Source organism: Aythya ferina, assembly GCF_964211825.1.
Source record: "Aythya ferina genome assembly, chromosome: 7".
In the NCBI taxonomy this organism is placed as follows: Eukaryota; Metazoa; Chordata; class Aves; order Anseriformes; family Anatidae; genus Aythya; species Aythya ferina.
Window position 1 is genome coordinate 1,188,385 of NC_140302.1, and position 6,360 is coordinate 1,194,744.

The following is a 6,360-nucleotide window of genomic DNA, read 5'->3' on the forward strand; positions in this document are numbered from 1 at the left end:
ATCAGAGCCTGAAGGAAGCCGATGGAAGAGCAATGTGGTTTGCACACCATACTGCTCAAGCAGTTCATAAGAGAGATTTGTAGCTAGAGAAAGATTCATTCAAGACCCAGCATACTGCAACAGTTTGAGAAAAATAGAGAAGGAAGTTAAGAAGGATGCTGCAGTGAAATGAAAGCCTTTTTTCTTCTAAAGTGAAGGCGAAAAACTTTCAAAAATGCATTGTGAAATTGCCAACCAACTGTGGCATCTGATAAATAAGAGATGGACTCCTGGAGGCGTTCAGCACTCAGATGCCAATACATCCTCGATATTATGAGAAGTTTTGTGAGTTCTTGGGCCCTGCAAGTCCTCAAAATATAGCTCAAGAGCTCTGCTGAACACGGGTGGGCTTAAAATATGTTTTAAATCAAATATTTGCTTACATTCTGTGCTGAATCGGAACCCAAATCCTCTGTGTTGGCACAGCCTCAGTTATACAGAGTCAAGAATTATGCCGGGGAGAATGAAGTCAGTCATTTCTAGTGAAAATAAACAAGCTTGCAAAGCTATCAAGGACCACAAACAAGAAGAAGAGAAACAAGGCCAAGATTTTTATCTGTCCTTGAATGACGGCAGAGTACAAAGGAAGAAGCAGCGAAAAATCTTTCTTTTCCTCTGCTTTTTCCTCGCTTGGCAGGATGAGTGGGTGTCCACAGCTCCACTGAAATCGGATTATCTCACTTTCAGAAATGAATTCGCCAAGGAAACAGCTGCTTATCATGAGGCTGCAAACAGGATGCTCCCCAGCCCACCCACCCCCAAGAACCTGAGATGAGCAGTTAAAAATGTGCAGGACTAAGCAAGTGTTTGTTCTTCTTCACAGAAGATGACTATTGGTAAGTTTCTCTATCCCAATATCCTGCTGCTTCCTTTCTCATGCTGCTTGCCCCAAGGTAAACTATATAATATGAAAACGTTGTCAGTCACATTCCTATTACTCTACGAAAGACGTATGATTCTCTATAAATACTGCTGGTCAAATCTCTTAAACCTTTCTCTAACAAAATAAGCAAATCATGACTTTAATTTGAAATATAAATTGATGATTGCCATTTTTATTTTCATTGTGTAATGGCTGTGATTAGGCTACAGCACTGTTCTTGCTTCCTTCATTACCCTCAGATGCAACGCCGAACCACACCAGCTCCTGAGCCTCCACACCAGCATGCAGCCAGCTTCAAGCATGGGTAAAATACATGAGGCTGCACCCAGCCACACAGACTGAAATAGTTAGTCAGTGTTCAGCCCTGTTACACGTAGCACATCCCTGCTCTCTGGGCAGCACAGAAAGCCCCAAAGACAGTCCTTGCTACAGCCACCCTTGGCTGAGCAGGCAGAGCTCTGTAACGTGCTGCCAGGAGTTAATTACTTCCAGCCCTTGGAAATAAGCACATAGAAGCTTATTTAAATATTTCAAGCCTTTTTCTTTTTTCCAGAAGAACTACATAAACTACACAAAATATTTTGACATGGATACCAGCTGAAGAAACACATAACCCAAGTGCAAAAGAACCAAACGACAGGGAGCACTTGTTCCTAGAAGGCGCACAGAAAATGCCTGAAATTTTATTCAGCACTTAGCTGCTGCAACTCTGCATCTCACAAAATTAGGTCCTTCCAGAATTACCTATCAGCTCGCAAGGATATTAGAAAATTCTGCCTAAACCAAATTTCAAAGGATACACTGAGGACTGATTTTGAAGTATAAAGCAATCACAGAAAACAGACTTGAATGGTAACTTCTATCAAGCGTCACCGAAGGTGCCCATGAAAGTAGCCTTAAAGGTTAACTTCATCCTGCCATGAATAAGTCACAAGGACAGCGAAGAAGCTTAGTATGTTGGGAGAAATGAACCTTGGAGTACCAGGAATGTATTGGACTGAGACCTGTAGTTCAGTGTCAGGGACTCGGTTTGTTCCTAAAAGTGCTGATACAGTGGAGACCATGACCCGGAGACTGCTGAGCTGAAGGAAACTGCCACTGAATTTAGTAGGTTCTGGCCCAATAATCAACCTTTTTCAGCAGACCAGCAGCTTGGTATTCAGATGATGGATTACACGACTTCTATGTTCCTAAAAGAGCTGCATGGTCCCTTCCATCTCAGACTGACAGCACTAGGGATTGATGAAGTCTGGAGCAGAGCTCCAGCTGGTGAAATCAAGCAGCCACCAACCTCCTTCTCCAGAATGAGTCAGGGATTTTGTTATTGTCTTTTGCATCGTCAGACACTGACACCACTCAGCGACACCAAGAGAGAGCAGGAAACATAAAACAACACAACAAAATGCATCTTGGGTTTCCAACTTAAAGACTGAAATGAAGCATAGAAAAAAAGGGAGGGAGCAGCAAGTCACGCCATTTGCTCCAACTTCTGGCTGTTGCCTAACAGGGGTCTCAAAAGACAGCAGAGCTATTCAGTGTCACTGCTTTCCAACAGTCCTCATCCTTGCTGAGCACCTGATGGATGCTGTGAGGTTCTGGTCCCCCTGCCAAGCGCGGAGCAGCCTGCCTCGCCGTGCACTGTGTTTCCTGGGGCTGTTACCTCTGCATTCTGCCAAGTCTGAAGGGAAGGGAAGAAAAGGCAAGACTAATTCCTGTCGCTACTGCACAGCTCAGGAAGCATGAAGTATTTATCAGGTTGACTGAACCAATTACTTTGCCACTCTCAACAGCAACCTGTTAGATGAGTGCTGCTCCTCCTGGCAGCGTAAGGAAGCTCAGAGCTGGAGAGAGGTCACTTCGCTCATTGCTCACCCAGCTCCTGCTTTGTATGACTAAGATAACTATGCAAATAGATCCCAGAAGGAATTAGAGCAATAATCTGTTTGTGAGATGGGTGGGTGTCTCCAGACACACATGGGTGCCTTTCCCCTGAATCACAGGATTAATGAAGATATGCCTAAGAGTCTCAAGGTGAATCGCAACAGAGGCATCGATTTTGCAAACTGCTGAACTGAAATCCAAATTAAATGTGAGTCCTGGAGATAAGTAAAGTAACCCTTAAAGCTGTAATACCCTACTGCCCCTCCCAGTTTTCAACTTCTCTTTCTCTCCTCCTCTGCACCAGACCGATATGAATTACTCGAGAAGAATCACCACCTCCCTGGGGTTCAGCCTTCGGCTGAGAGAGAAGAGCTTTTTTTCTGTCACCCAGTAAATTGCCCTGTTTTTTTCTTCCAGTTTTAAAACTTGTTGCATTAATCTTTAAGGACAAGACTCCAGATTCATCATTATGGCACAAATTCTCCTCACATTTTATAATAATCGGGGAAAAAATATAGCAATCAATAATGATATCCAAAAAGCCTTGTGCGTGTGTAAGATTCTGCACATGACTTTATCTAAGTCACTGAATTTTTTATGCCTCTATTACCAATCTGTTCTCAGAAATGGTAGTTGTTCTTTCTGCCTTTTTTAAGCTCTTATTAAAAAAATTATAAATACATATCCTAAATGAACCAGGCTTTGTTAGCTGGACCGTACCATTGCCTTGGAGAGAGGGAACTCTCTCTCCAGCCAACAAGAAAATGGCATTTTAGGCTGTAATTCTAACTGCAGTTTAAAACACAAGTCCTCAGCAGTAGCAAATGAAAGAAATTATTTTAGGTAGATAATGAGTTTCAAGGTGAGCACCTTACCCCTGGCACTTTTCAATTAAGAGTGCAGGGCTTGTGCATCCTGAGGATATCACTGACAGCACTGTTCTAATATATTTTTAGAGGATTGCCCTCAGGGCTCTAGTTTCTTCAATCCACATCCTCTTCTCTTCCTACCAGAGGTTCCTGCTGAGTTTCTGCCAACCCATAATACTTCAACCTCTCTCATGCTTTCCACTTTCTTCTCTTCCTAACTAAAAATGAACAAACATCTTTTAACCTACTTTATTGTTGTTGTTCTCCCAGCTCAAGATCCCACATGTGAATAGGCTGTTTGAACATCGTCAGGAAAGCAGTGATGGTTGATGAGAAGTGTGTTAACGGAACAGCCCGAAGAATTTTGTCGGTGTTATGTTGTGGGACTGCATACAGATTGCCCCACTTCAAGCCTCAAAAGCCTCAAGTATGCTCACTGGTAGAAAACCAGCAAAAACCTCTCTCTGAATAAAGACACGTCTTCCCCATCTCTCACACCCCTCCAAATTTTACTCTAAAAAAAAAAAAAAAAAAGTCTGAAATGACTATAAGGCAATTTTGGGGAGTATTTTATGTACTGTAAACTGCTTCTAACAACCAGCTTAAAGCCAAAACTGGACTCTGACTAATACTGGAAGCATCCTTGCCTGTACCTACCTGTTATACAAGGCTGCTTTCCCAAGGTCAAAATAAAGCCACTGTAACACCCAGAGGGGAAGAGTTCCTGTTTGCCATTCCAGGATCACACCGATTCACACCGCTCTTCATTCCTCTACCTCCTTTCACAATAGATAAATATAACCAAACCAGAAGTTCCTCTAATTAGATTCAACATCTTGTCACAAGGATGAAAAGTTCCCGGTTGCAGATACTGCTGTAACCACTGACAGCTGTGGGATAATGATTATTGTTAATAACAGCTACAAATATGCCTGAAATAGCACATGGTCCTTGAGGAATGAACCCAAAGAGATGATTTATTTCTTGGCTGATGTTAGATTAATTGTTTTAAGGGTTGTTTTGTAATTAATCTACACCCCCTGAAAGGTCTCCATCTTTCTAATGCAGGGAGAAGGCAAATCCCATGAACAAGGCATGAAGGGTAGGAAGGATGTAATAAAGAGTCAGCATTCACAAAGGAAAGCAGCAGGTCCACTCTTCATGCCACCCCCTGGCAAAAAGAGCGCTAAAAAATCCCATTGCCTTTACAACAGGACATGAGTCTCAGTTTCTATTGCATAATTTATAAGTCCCTGCTAGGAATAGGGAGTGATGTCTCTGGACCAACACATCATTTAGATGAAATTAAAGCAGAGCTGAACCTTCTCCAGTTTCCATTAGTGCAGAATAGTGCTTCCCCAGCAAAACCTCTGCTTTGGACTATACACAGCCATTCTCCAAACCTAGGTGAAATGGTTTGGATATTGCAGGAAGAACAACAATTTCTCAAGACACAATTAAAAGAAATAAAACAGACAAAAGCTCAGAAACTGTTAGGATTCTGCTCTGATCCCCACTTTCAATATAGGTGGACTTTCATGCATGTGAAAGATTTATAACAGGGGTCACAGAATCCCAGAGTTCATCAGACAACTCAGCATTCACTAAGGATCAGTCTGGATGGGCTGTTGCAGAGGTATGGTTTAGTTTCACACTTTTCCCTTTTCATTTTAATAATTTTGGTTCTATTGAAAGACCAGCTATGTGAATGCTGGAAGTTTCAGGCACAGCCTTCTCTTCATCCAAACCACCTCATGGGAAGGAACCTCAGGATAAAGGCAGTAGGAGTGGAGACACCCTGCTCCTTTCCAGTGAGCGGGGAACATAGGGAAAGATCCAGTGGCACTAACTTTTAGACAGTGAAAGCATCGTATTCCATTACTCTAGTTCCTCCCTCTGGTATTCTAGAGACCATCTAGTTATACACACCGAAGTCTCTGTGTCCAACAGATGCAGAAATGCCCTTTAGGAAGACCGAAGTTCACAAATACTCTCTCTCCCTCATTTATTTTCTAGCCAGGCAGTATACATTTACAGGATTAAAGCCCAAGGACCTGACAATACTCTGCAGTAATAACATGGGAAACATTTCACCTGCTGAATGTCTAGCTTACCTAGAAAAAGAAAATTGAAAATGATTCCTGCTTTTTCAGTAGAAGCTTCTCCCTTTTTAAATTATTATAATGACAAAAATAATTACTTTGTGCATTTAAAAATAGCACTAAGAATACTCCTATTTCCTTGCAAAGTCAACACAGCAGTGAAATGAGTTTGTGTCATGCAGTAGGAGCTAGCAGCATTGTTAAGTAACTCTTTACTGCAAGGCCAAGCTCTGATCTCAATTACAACCCTAGCAAACAGATCTGCAAGCATCTTGCTCACAAAAATTGATGAAGGCAGCATTTGGCCTGCACAACCTTTACGACTCCTGACAGGTCCAAATTAATACATCTCCCTTCTCAGATACTGCAAGTTCACAGGGCAGCAGCTAGGAAGCTCATTATTGCATTTATGAGTTGCTTGTAATTAATATTCAAGTCACTAGAATGCCAAGATATAAAAATATGTTTAAGTTCATGATTTCTTCTGCAAATGCTAGTGTTTTACATACAGGGTGCAAACTCAAGCAAAGTATACTTCAGCATCTTCACTTTAGGAAACATAAACCATAAATATGGACCTTTACTT